Source organism: Nannospalax galili, unplaced genomic scaffold (genome assembly GCF_000622305.1).
Source record: "Nannospalax galili isolate Female #2095 unplaced genomic scaffold, S.galili_v1.0 scaffold803, whole genome shotgun sequence".
Taxonomy (NCBI): Eukaryota; Metazoa; Chordata; class Mammalia; order Rodentia; family Spalacidae; genus Nannospalax; species Nannospalax galili.
The window spans coordinates 1,177,805-1,190,682 of NW_008349354.1; the positions used below are offsets into that span (position 1 = coordinate 1,177,805).

The window sequence follows — 12,878 nt, forward strand, 5'->3', positions numbered from 1 at the left end:
GGTTATTATTATTGAGTTAGTTTGGCAAGGTTAAGCAGAAACCACAATACAAACCTCTCAACTGTGAGAGGTTTTCATAGAAAATATCATGTGTTCAACACAAACCCTCTTCGTCCAGAGCTGTACAAGTGAGACTTTGTTCCATGAGACAAGCTGTCCTAACATCATAAATTTATAATAAACATCTGCTTATCCCTAAACAGTAAAAGAAGCTCTGCGATAAGTGTTTAATTTTTTTGTTGCATGAGAAACATGTAAACAATACAGAAATCTCATTGAAAATTTTAAAGCCCTTTCAAAAATATTTTGAAAAAACAAAGAACAAAGCAAACAAACAATAAAACCTCCTAGTCTCCAAGGTTTATGGATATCTAGAGATTGAAAAACTGACATTTGTAATGAGGACATGAAGATACCATGGAGCTGATGAGCTTCCACATTAAGACTCATGATCATTTGCAGTCTAGGACTGTACACATACATACTTCATTGTTATGCACCTCTTTGTATTTTCTTTATTCAGTGGACTGTATAAAAGGAATTTATATTCATAACTTTATTAAACGCCACCGTATTCTCTGCTATTATTGTGTATCGGGGGATGTCTGTGTGTGTGCATGTGTATACATGCACATGGAGTTTGGAGGACAACCTCAGGTCTTGTTCCTCAAGTGCTATCCACTTTTTTGTGTGTAACAGGGTCTCTCAAGGGTGCTGGGCTGACAGCCTGGGATTACAAGTCCACAACACCACCATGCCAGTTTGCTTACATGGGTTCTGTGGATGAAACTCGGGTCCTCATGATTGCATAGCAGGCCCTTTACTAATGGAGCCACCCCCACAGTCCATTTTCTGCTTGTTATTAATTCTTATAAATTTTCATTCTAAACATGCCAAAACCCTTGTATGCTTCAATCAGCCATTAAGCACGAACCTCTGTCATCTTATCTATGACTGGCTGGGGAGGAGGATGGGAAGAGGGTCTCTGTTCTCAACCTGAGCTGTGTGCTAGTCACAGAGTCTTAGCAAGGCTAGAATTAGTCATGCATGGGAGAGAGCATGCTTGAGGTCATAATGCTGTGGATCTTCCACACTAGCCAGCCAAGGTTCTGCTTTATTTTCACAGTCTCAACCACTGCCTTGGAGCTAGAGAGATGGCTCAGTGGTTAAAAGAACTTGCTGTTCTTGCAACACACACATGGTGGCTTACAACTAACTACCTGTAATGCCAGTTCTGGGAGTTTTAATGCCCTCTTCTTGCTTTCACAGGCACTGCATGCATGTGGAACTCATACATACATGCAGGCAAATTCTCATATACATAAAATAATTAAATCTTTTTTAAAAAAGAAATTTCCAGGTGCTAGAGAGATAGCTCAAGGGTTAAGAGCACTGACTGCTCTTGTAGAGGACCTGGGTTTGGGTCACAGCACCCAAATGGCGGTTAACAACTGTCCATAGTAACTCCAGGGGATCTGATGCCCCTTTCTGACATCTGAGGGCATTGCACAACATGGGTGCACTTACACACATGCAGGCAATACACTCATACATACAAAATAAAAATAATTAATAAAAAGTTTTTTTTAAAAGAAAGAAATTTACTACATTCTGGAAGAAGAAAGACAGAGCTTTCAGCAAAAATTCGCACCAACTTGTGTGACATGTTGATCACTCAAATCTACAGGAATCGGCGTGCACACTTACTTCCATTTCCAATTTTGGTCTCTTTGATACTGTTTCACAAAGTAAACCACCAGAGGAAGAAAAGCTAAATAACATACTCAAGGTTATATTACTTGCCTGGCCATTTTTGTAAGATCGTATTTAATTTTGGTTATGGTTGGGTAATTAGTAGTGTTTTATAATTTAAAAGGCTGGGCATAGTGGTACACGCCTTTAATCCTAGCACTCAGGAGGCAGAGGCAGGGGGATCTCTGTCAGTTCAAGGCCAGCCTGGTCTACATAGCAAGTTCCAGGACAGCTGGGGCTACAGGGAGACCCTGTCTCAAAAAGACCCCCCCCCCAAAAAAGGAACATAATAAAAGCCTTATGCAAAATTAGGACAGGTTGTAGAATGTACTTCCATACTTCCATCTCTTTCCTCTTTCTCGTCCATGATCTTATGGCCAGGTATAAGAAGATCTTTTGTGAAAATGCAGAAAATGGAAAAGAAAGAAATATGAAATTTTTAGGTCTGTGAGTTAAAACCTGCAGTGTGTCATTTTATATTTCTTTGAGGGATGAGCAGAAAGATCAATCTTGAGGGTCAATGTTTAGATTTTTCTACTGGTCACTGAGAGAGTGAAATTGGGAGATAACTTCTGGGCTTATACTAGTTCAGGCAAAGTTTTGAGGAATCTATTCTAAAGTGGAAAAAAACATGTTTCAGCCAGTTGTGATGACACATGTTTGTCCTAGCACTTGGGAGGTGGAGGCCAGAGGATCAGGAGTTCAAGGCCACCCTGAGGTACATAGCGAGTTTGAAGCTAGCCTGTACTACATAAGACCCTGTCTCAAACAAATTAATAAACAAATCCAATAAACAAAATCTATTTACCCTCTTCAAGCGTGATTTGACTTTTAGTGACCCACTACCACATTGGTAATAAAGGGATATCCATGCAACTATTCTTTTTAACAGGTTTCCTGGATGAACTGTCTTGTTCCAGTCAGCCTGACCTCCCAGGTACACTGCCGTGAGCTGTCCTGGAAAGAACTCTTTCAACCAGCAAGCCTGGCATTTGACACCCAGAAAAAACTTCTAGAGTTACACAGTCAGCCAGAGACAGAACATTGCTGTTTTGACTTGTTGCGTTTCCAGTCCTTCCTTGTTTATCATTCTTCAGGAAAGGAGATGTTGAAATCAGAATTTTCCCCCAAAGCAGGGGGACAAAAGCAGGTTAACCCACAGCACTTGTGCCCTAAGGAACGGAACCACAGCTGGTGGCTTACCTGGGACTCGTTGAAGCGGGCTCCAACTCCCAACCTCTGGGACCGTTGTCAGGTGCCCTGGGCGCCAATGCGACCCACTAAAATACTAGCAGACCCAGATCACTGGTGTGTTACCAGCCAGGTTACTGCCTCTGCCCTCCTCCGGCACAGGAGCCAGGACACACCCACTTGGGGAAGCAAAACAAATACTTTACCGCTACGCCTCACTCTCTCAGAATCAGTACAAGAGCTGGTAAGAGGAAGCAGCTCCAAGACTAAAGATTTAGTGCTTCTGCCACCAAAGATGAGTGTCCGAGATCACAAGATGGAAAGGCAACAGAAATACTCCAAAGGGCATGCGGAACAGGCCTCTACAAAGTACCACTCCCTGGGCCTCTCTTTCCTGGCTCTGGACAGCCTGGGTCATACCCCATAAAACTGAAGGAATGCAGCCCTTCCTGCGTAATTCCATTGACGGGAGGTAGATAAGCCCAGTGGGAGGGGTAAAAATGTGTTCTTTCCCAGTCTTTCCATTCAAGGCTGAAGAATCGCTTGCACCTTTCAGGGATGAAAGGACTTCCCAGTGGAACACCCTAGACTGGATACCAGCAAGATAGGTTGGTAGGACTATGCGGAAAGAGAATGTCTTCAGAGTGCCTTTGTCCTTACAAAAGCTGGAATGGTAGCCCTTAACTTGTTTATTAAAGACTGCTGTCCTGGAGCTAGAGAGATGGCTTAGGGGTTAAGTGCATTGACTGCTCTTGCAGAGGACCCAGGTTCGATTCCCAGCACCTACGTGGTAACTAACAACTATCTGTAATTCCAGTTCCAGGGAATCCACTCGCCTTCCTTTGGACCTCCTCTGGCCCTACTCTGACTTCTACAGGCATTATAGGACACGGGTGCCTATACAGGCAATACAGGCAATACATTCATACACATAAAATAATAAATAAAAATTTTTTAAAAAATTGATTTCCCATCTAAGCATTCATCTGATTTTATAACCATGACAAGCCAGTTTTCATTGTGTGTATATGAACACACTACCTCATTAATTGCTTTTTGGTCACAGTAAGTAGCAAACATGTCTAAGTTAACCACATAGCATTCTTCACAGGATGGTCTTCTCAAAAATGTCAGCAGAAAAAAAGAGAACTATGTCCCTGAATTCAGTTAACTTACTAATTTTATTTTGCTTCTTTTAAGTACACCACATTCTACAAATGTCTTGGGGTGGTTTTCAATACAAATGCCAAATAATACAATAGGAGATAAAAATAAAGTTCTAGATAAAGTATATAAGCTATAAAAAAGCAAAGTCTAGCCAGATGTGGTGGCTAATGCCTACAGTCTTAGCACATGAGAAGCCAAGACAAGATTACCAAGAATTCAAGGCCGGTCTGGACCATGTAATAAGTTCCAAGTCAGCCAGGTCTACAGAGTAAGAACCTATCTCAAAAAAGAAAAAGCCGAGGCCATAGCTCTGTCAGAGCCCCAGTACCACATAAACCAGGTATGGTGTCCACACCTGTAATACTAGCACTTGGGAAGAGAAAAGAGGAGGACCAGAATTTCAAGGTCATCCTTGCTATATGTGAGTGCCAGACCAGCCTGGGCTAGAGAGTGAGGTTCTGTTTTGTTTTATTTTTTAAGGGGGCGGGGGCATTGCTTAGAAGATGTGGTTGCCAGGGACTGGAGAGATGGCTCAGCAGTTAAGAGCACTGGCTGTTCTGGCAGAGGACCTGGGTTTGGTCCCCATCACCCATATGGCAGCTAACAACCATCCATAACTCCAGTTCCAGGGGACCTGACTTCCATGAGCATTGCATAACACTTTTCATACATGCAGGCAATACACTCATATACATAAAATAAAATAAAATAAATTAAAATATTTTTAAAGTCGTGGTATCAACAAAAATCATGCAAATAATAATCTATCAGACTTTTATTGTGTTTTTTGAATTTGAAATTCAACTCTAGGGACAGAGCTTCCTAGTGATCTGAGACAAAGGAAAGGTGTTCGGTTATACGTTCTCACTTTCAGAATAGAGGAGACATTCATCTCAAGAGGGAGAAAATGGTCTTTGGAGGAATGAATTCCAGCAGGATGTCTTTGTGGGTGGACAGCATTTTCAATAACACTGGAGTTTACAGAATTTCACGGTGAAGACTATGGGTGTTCAGCAGATCTGTTCTTAGGACTCCTGATGTCTATCTGTATCATAACCCTTGGGGATATGATGGAGATCTGACACAATGGAAAAGTGACACCAAATTTCTAGTCAATACAAAGCATTGAGAACTTCTAGAAATACATATCTTCCCACTCCACTAGTCCTATACCCAACATTCTAGGATTAGAGATGCTTTTTTTTTTTTGGCTATTGACTATATTAAAATGTGTGACCTGGGACCTGGAGTAATGACTCAGTGGTTTATAGCACTGGTTGCTCTTGCAGAGAACCTGGGTTTAGATCCATGGCAGCTCACAACCACCTGTAACTCCAGTTCCAGGGAATCCGATGCCCTGTTCTGACCTCTGAGGGCACACACACACGGTACACATTCATACATTCAGGGACACACATATATGAAATAAATAAATCTTTTTAAGGGTATGTTTTGTAGGAGCACATAAGCCACTGACATCTTCATGGGAAGGTGTTTATTAAATAGGATTAGCTGGGTATATGATGGCTCACACTGTAGACTCTGTACTCAGGAGGCTGAGGCAGGAGGATTGCATAAGTTTGAGGCAAGCTACACAGTGAGTTCCAAGTCAGCCAGAGCTATGTAGCAAGACCCTCAAAAACAAAACAAAATAAATATATACATATATGAAAATTATGGAGCTAATAATCTAATTATTAGGCAGGACAGGGGCTTTGAAGTTGGGTAGTATGTGGGGAGGGAGCAAGGGAGCAATGGAGGAGAAAATGGACCTGCCAGTTGGCATGGAGCTAGGTGTCATGGAGGCTGGAGACTGAGGTGGAAGCGCCCTAAGTCACTGTCACTTCAGTGACATCAGCACCTTCTTGGGGACAACATGTGGCTCTTGGCACCAAGGGAAGTTCTGCAAGTTCTTCTTAGACCAAAGACATTTTAGTGAATACTAGGAAGTGAGACAATCAGTGGACCTCAGTGGTATCATGAGGGCATTGGTTTGGAGAGAGGGAATCTGAAGCTGAACCAATACATGTAGTTCATGGTTTTTAAATTCCAAACTTAACGCAAGGAATTCATGGTGTGCCCAAGATCTAAGCCATTTCAAAAATAAGATACATTTTTGAAGCTGATGACTCACTAATCAGCTGCTTACCCCTCCCAATTTCCTCCTAAGTGTCTGTTAACAGAGGCAGTGTTGAATTCCTCAGTACTTCCTGGTTAGGTTGTGGGGCATAACCTACGTACCTGTAAAGAATCAAACAAAAGGAAGCATCTTGGGTTCAGTACTCTGATAGCCCTGGGTCTTGCCATTATGAGTCAGGGCTAACCTGTGAAGGCAGAGCTGGGAAAGTGTTGCCATCTAATTTGATAATAAAGCTTCATCGGCTATAAAATAACATGCCTGGCCTAAGCAGGAATTCGCTGTTCACTTGAGTTCACAAAGCAAGCCAAACAAACGTGTTTGCATCCATCGTTAATACTTGACATTTCTTTCTCTGGCAATCTCAGACTACGGAGCCTCGTACTTCACAAACACAGAGGAAGAGTCAGAGGAAGAGTCAAAGGAAAGACTTGGGGTAGGAAGAGCTTCAGGCCCCACTAACTTCATCTGCTTGTTTGTGCTGGTTTGTGTTGTCAAACTGATGGATTGGTCTCACAGCAGAAGAGCAGGCCTATGCAGGTGTGGCGACATGCCTCTGTAATCCCAGCACTTGAGAGGCAGAGACAAAAGGATCGCAAGTTCAAGGTCATCTTGTACTATGTCATGATTTGTCCACCTTCCCAGACTACGTGAGAGCCTGTCTCAAAAAGAAACAAATAAACAAGCAAACAAACAAATCTTTTTGCCTTGCTACATTTAGTTTTTCATGTGTGTCTTTTTCTTTTTAAGATTTATTTTTATTTTCTGCCTCTGAATGTTTTGTCAGCATACCTGGTACCAGTGAAGGGCAGAAGAAGGTGTCACATCCTCTGGAAAGGGAACTGCCCTCTTGGTGCTGGGACCTGAACCCAGATCTTCTGAAAATGCTCTAATCTCTGAGGCATCTCTGGAGCCCTTCTTCTTCAAAATTCATTTATTTATTTTCTTTGATCTATGGAGTTCTTTAACTTTGAAGTGCGTCCTTTGTGACGGCTCACAGCTACTTCTCACTCTTCTGATAGTGTTTACCTTTGAATTGAAGTAGTAACATAAAACATGACTGTTTCCCCCTTTTATGAAACTTCTAAAATAGTATGCACATTATTAGGTTTCATTATGCTTTTGTAATCAACTATGAATAACATTATCTTTGTAATAATGGTAAGATGCCAGTTATCTCACAATGCGCAGTGGAGTTTTCTACAAATCAAATGGTCTGTATTATCTCAGCAGGCTTATTGGACAAACAGACCTTCAAGGTTTTTGAAATGTTAAAAAAAAAGATTAAAATTAAAAAAACAATTTTAAACCCAATAGAAATGTAAGAATAAATAACAACAGACTTGAGTCCTAAACAAAATAGCAAACAAAACCATGTTACTGGAAATTATCTAAACATCATATAATGTCAATCTACTTTCCCTAAAGAAACTACGGGGCATGAGACAGTATCTAAACTGGACAGACCAGTTGGGAAATCAGGGAAAGACAGGAACCCTCCCACGAGGGAGGGTGGCCATCCTCTTAGAAGTACTAGACATTCCTTGAGCCTGGACTTTGGGAAGCTCTGCTTCAAGCACTGCAGGCACAAATGTCACATGGCACGGTGATGTGATTCAAGGGTGTGAACTGCTCCCAGTGGCTTTATTCAATTAATTTAATTTATTGAATTAAATTGTTATTTAATTATTTAATTAAATTATTGAATTTAACTATTTAATTTCAAAATAATGAAAAATACCTCAAAGAAAGAACATTAAACAACTCAAAGATGGTGTAAAGAAAAGAGAGCTTGGGTCTGGAGAGATGGCTCAGCAGTTAACACTTACTGCTCTTACAAAAGACCTGGGTTCAATTCCCAGCACTCACATGGCGACTAACAACCACCTGGTCACTCGAGCTCCAGAGGATCTGATGCCAACATCTGGCCTCCATGGCCATGGCACACATGGGATGCACATGCATACATGCAGGCAAAATACTCATATACATAAAATAAAAATATATCTTTTAAAATTAAAAAAAGAGCTGAGTACACAGTATAAATTAAAGACATTAAAGGCACATGCTTTTAATCTCAGCACTCAAGAGGCAAAGGTATGCAAATCTCTGTGAGTTCAAGTCAGTCTGTCTACATAGTGAGTCCCAGGCTAGCCAGGGCTACATAGAGAGATCATGTCTCGAAACAAAATAAAACAAAACCATAAATTGCAGTGAGAAGGCTTTCTTGACCAATACAGGAAGACTTAAGCCAAGCTGAGACAGGCTCCTAACACTCACCCCTGGACTCAAAGTGAGATAAGTGAAGGAATTACCGGACACATTCAGGACAAGTCTTGGCTGGGGTGACTTATGATACAGTTTTTTGAGGGGTGGTGTGGTATTGCATAATTGTATTGCAATGAACATTAAGACAAAGGACATTCAAGCCCACTATGGTGTCTCATGCCTCTGATCCCAGCACTCAGGAACTGGAGGCAAGGGTTCAAGTGAGCCTGGGCTTTATGAGACCCTGTCTCACAGAAAAAGAGTGCACAAAACTGGGGGCTGCCTTTACCAAAGTAAGACTGTAAACATGGGTGCTGACCTGGGGGAGCAATGCAGGGGAGCGTCAAGGATCAAGAACTGAGCGGCAGTAACTTACCAAACATGTACTCTGTGCCAAATACTGTTCTGAGCAGTTTCCGTGAGCTTTTATACTCTGAACCCTGTAGACAGGTCCCATCATCATTCTCATTTTACAGATGAGGGAGTTGAGACACAGAATGGTTAAGTATATGATAAGCCAGGAAGCCAACACAACCTAAAGCCTGCTGTTAACCTGCGCTCTACTGCTTCTTAAAGACCACTGAGAAACATAATCATAAACATTTGGTCCATGCCAAATAATCAAAGATAAATGTAAATATAGATGCCAAGAGACAGAGTTTTTATATAAATATTTTATTTTTTAATATTTTGCACCCGTGCCGTGCAATGCCGCGGAGGTCAAAAGAGGGCTTCGGATTCCCCTGGAACTGGAGTTAAGGATGGTTCGTAGCCTCCATGTGGGTGCTGGGAATCGAACCTAGGTTCTCTGCAAGAGCAGTCAGCGCTCTTAACCGCTGAGCCATCTCTCCAGCCCCTTTATTTATCATTTTTATTTTATGTGCATGAGTATACCACCCACGTGTACGTAAGTGCACCCATGTTGTGTAATGCCCACAGAGGACAGAAGGTGTCAGATCCCCTGGAACTAGAATTACAAATGGCTGTTAACTGCCATGTAGGTGCTGGGAACTGAACCTGGGTCCTCTGCAAGAACACCTAGTGCTCTTAACCACTGAGTCATCTCTCCAGCCTGAAATGGAGTATTTTATCTCAAGAACTTTACATAAAGAGCCATGCAAATCTGTTAGAATCCATACTGACATTTCATTTAACATGTAAGCTTCACAAATGACTAAATCCAAGGTCTGGGTAAATTTGGTAGAGGTAGGCAAGACTCTGTCCACTGCCACTGCTCAGTTCAGAATGTGAAGTGTAGACAGATCTCTGTGAGTTCAAGGCCAGCCTGGTCTACATAGTGAGTTCTAGGACAGCTGGGGCTACAGGGAGACCCTGTCTCAAAAAGACCAAAAAAAAAAAATTCTAGAGCCAGTGTTGGGAGGACATTTAGGAACTACAAAGTAAATTAATGATTTATTAATTATTTTCTCCCTCATTCTGCCCGCCGTGTGTGTGTGTGTGTGTGTGTGTGTATGTGTGTGTGTGTGTGAACATACACGTGTGTAGAGTCCACATGTCAATATTGGGTGACTTTTTCAGTTCTTCTCCACGTTAATTTTTTGGAAGGGTCTCTCACTGAACCTAGAGCATACTGTTTTGGCTAGACTGACTGGCTAGCAGGCTCCAGGAATCTCTCCCTCTGCCTCCCAAGCACTAGAATTACAGAGGGGCACTGCAGCACCAAGTTTTTAACATGGATGCTGGGGGTCTGAACTCAGGTTCTCATGCTTGTACAATAAGCTCATTTTTAAATTATTTACTTATTTATTTCATTTTATGTGTATAAGTGTATTGTCTCCATGTTCGTCAGTGCACCTGTGTCATGCAATGCCCACAGAGGCCAGAAAATGACATCAGATCCCATAGAACTGGAGTTAAGGACAGTTGTTAGCCACCATGTGTGTGCTGAGATTTGAACCTAGGTCCTCTGCAAGAGCAGCCAGTGCTCTTAATCGCTGTGTCATCTCTCCAGCTCCATTGTACAACAAGCTCTTGACTGATTGAGTCAACTTCTCAGCCTCTCTAACTATCTTTAAAAATGAAAATTACACAGTATCAAGCATTCCATCTCTCCAAGCTCAGAAGATCTTCCTGAGGATGTACACTCACATCAGCACACAGCCCCCGCGAACTGAAAACGAACATGAATTCACATCATACAAGTCTTAAGATTGCCTCAAGGGATAAGTATTACCTGCTAGAGCTTACAAGAAGCCTGCTTTTAACGCTGCACAGAGTCTGGACACCAGGACCATTCTCAGTAAGATACATTTCTCTCCCAGCGTAACACAACAGAGAAAAATAAACAAGACTTCGAAACTCTGCTGGGTTAGAGGCTAAAGCCAAGAAGCTGTCAGAGTGAAGGAAAGCATTTCTGTGGATCAGACGCTGTCCCCCAATAAAACAAGACGAATGCATCCTTGGGCACCTTTCCCTGGCATCTTGGCTGTGCTTGTGTGCGTGTGTGTGTGTGTGTGTGTGTGTCCTCAAGAGGGTAAACATCTGAAGGAGGTATAGCCTGAGACTAAGCTATTCTTTTGCACTTAAGTGCTGTTTCATTTTAGCAAGTCTTGGTTGACCTCAGTAATTCAGCATGTCTTTTAAGCAAAGGGAGACATCTAGTGGCAATGTAGAAGTCACTTGTTTTCTAAAACCAGGGGGTACCCACGTCAGACTACCTGAGGGTGAGCAGTCTATAAGGGAACCACTGAGAATCTGAGCTGCCTCTTCTAGATCTGCAGAGAGGGGAGTCTGTTTTCAGCAGAGTTTGCTCATTCACCCATTTATTCCTCTGACACACATTCATGTTCAGCGTCACTAGGTACAAGAAGCTCCCCCATATCTACAACTACCTACAAGAAACTTATAACACAGTGGGAAACTAGACCAGCATCAATGACTTCAAATATATTTTGATAAGGGATTCCCACCTTAGACTAGAGAAAAACCACAGAAGCACGTAAATGAATCTCAGAAGGTCAGAGGAAGAAATGTCTAAACCACGGGTCTTACACTGTCACCCTGCGGGCCCCATCTGGCCAACAGATGTGTCTTGTTTGGACCATGCAGTGTTTTTATAACTTGGAATTAGCTGCCAACATTGAAACATCAGGGGATTTCACATGAAAACCCAGATTGGGATTCTTTTAAAAATCTGAAAGATGCAACAATACTAGTTCCATATTCCTTCAGGGTAACATTCAGTCAAGCTGTGTAGCAACATCCCTCCTAAGGTTCTTTCATAACAGTCAATGATTTACTTATTTCAATGAAATTTTTGTGTGTTTCACATGAGCAGGATACAAAACTCAAAATTACAAAAGCATATTCTCTAAAACGTAAGTTCCACAGCCTCCCACTCCTTAATCTATAAAAGCATCTACTTTGCCAGTCAGTTAGTGCACAAATCCATATTTCTCCCACACAGTGCACACCAAGGCCAAGTTTATTTAGATTTTATGTTGTAAACAAAAAGTGAACCTATGAACATATTAGAAGAAAACAGTTATTAGAGATTTGCTGACTTGATGACAAATGCCTTTCTTTTCTATATTTGTGTGTGGGGGGGGTGCATTGCGTGTATGCATGCACGTGAATGCAGGCATGCAGATACAGAAGCCAGAGGACAACCTTGGGTGTTCTTCCTCTTGTTTCACAATGTTGAGACAGGGTCCTTTATTTGGGGACGGAAAGTACACAGAGCTATCTGGTCCATGAGCTTTCAGGGATTCCCCTGTCTTGGTTTCCTTTCTGTTGCTGTGAGAAAAATGCTCTGACAAAAGCATCTTAAGGGAGAAATGGCTCACAGTTCCAAATTACAGTCCGTCATAGTAAGATGGTCACCTTGCAGGAGCCTGAGAATGCTGGTCATTTTCCATCCACCATCGAGACAGAGAGCAAGGAACAAATGTGTGCACACCAATGCTTGCCCTTGACATTTTATAGTCTAGGATCGCCTGCTCAGGGGATGGTCCCACTCACAGATAAGACGGATCTTCCCATATCAGTTAACTTAATCAAGACAATCCCTCATGGACATTCTCAGAGGCTGTAATGTAGACAACCCCTCACATGTGCACCCAGAGGTATTAAGTTGACAATATTAACCATCACATCCTGTCTCTACCTCCCTTCTGGCCATAGGAATACCAGGATTACAGAAGCACATCATCACATCTGACTTTACAAAGGTCCTGGGGGTCTGAACTCAGGACCTCATGCTTGTGTAGCAGGTGCTCTATCCCCTGAATCATCTCTCCAGCCCCACAAATGCATTTCTAAAAGACTCAAAACCAAAAATGGAAAAAACAGTGAGCAGCACCCTAATATAAATAATAACCTGGAAAGTGATGTTTCAAATTTC

General features: G+C 42.0%; 1 protein-coding gene across 1 annotated transcript in view; it reads right to left on the reverse strand.

Moving 5' to 3' along the window:
• Positions 1–3,023, reverse strand: part of Adgrf1 (adhesion G protein-coupled receptor F1) — a 61,791-nt gene extending 58,768 nt beyond the window's left edge. The window contains exon 1 of the mRNA XM_017801571.1: positions 2,956–3,023. The gene's annotated coding sequence lies outside the window, so the exon portion shown is untranslated. The remainder of the gene's footprint in view (positions 1–2,955) is intronic.
• Positions 3,024–12,878: the final 9,855 nt, after the last annotated feature.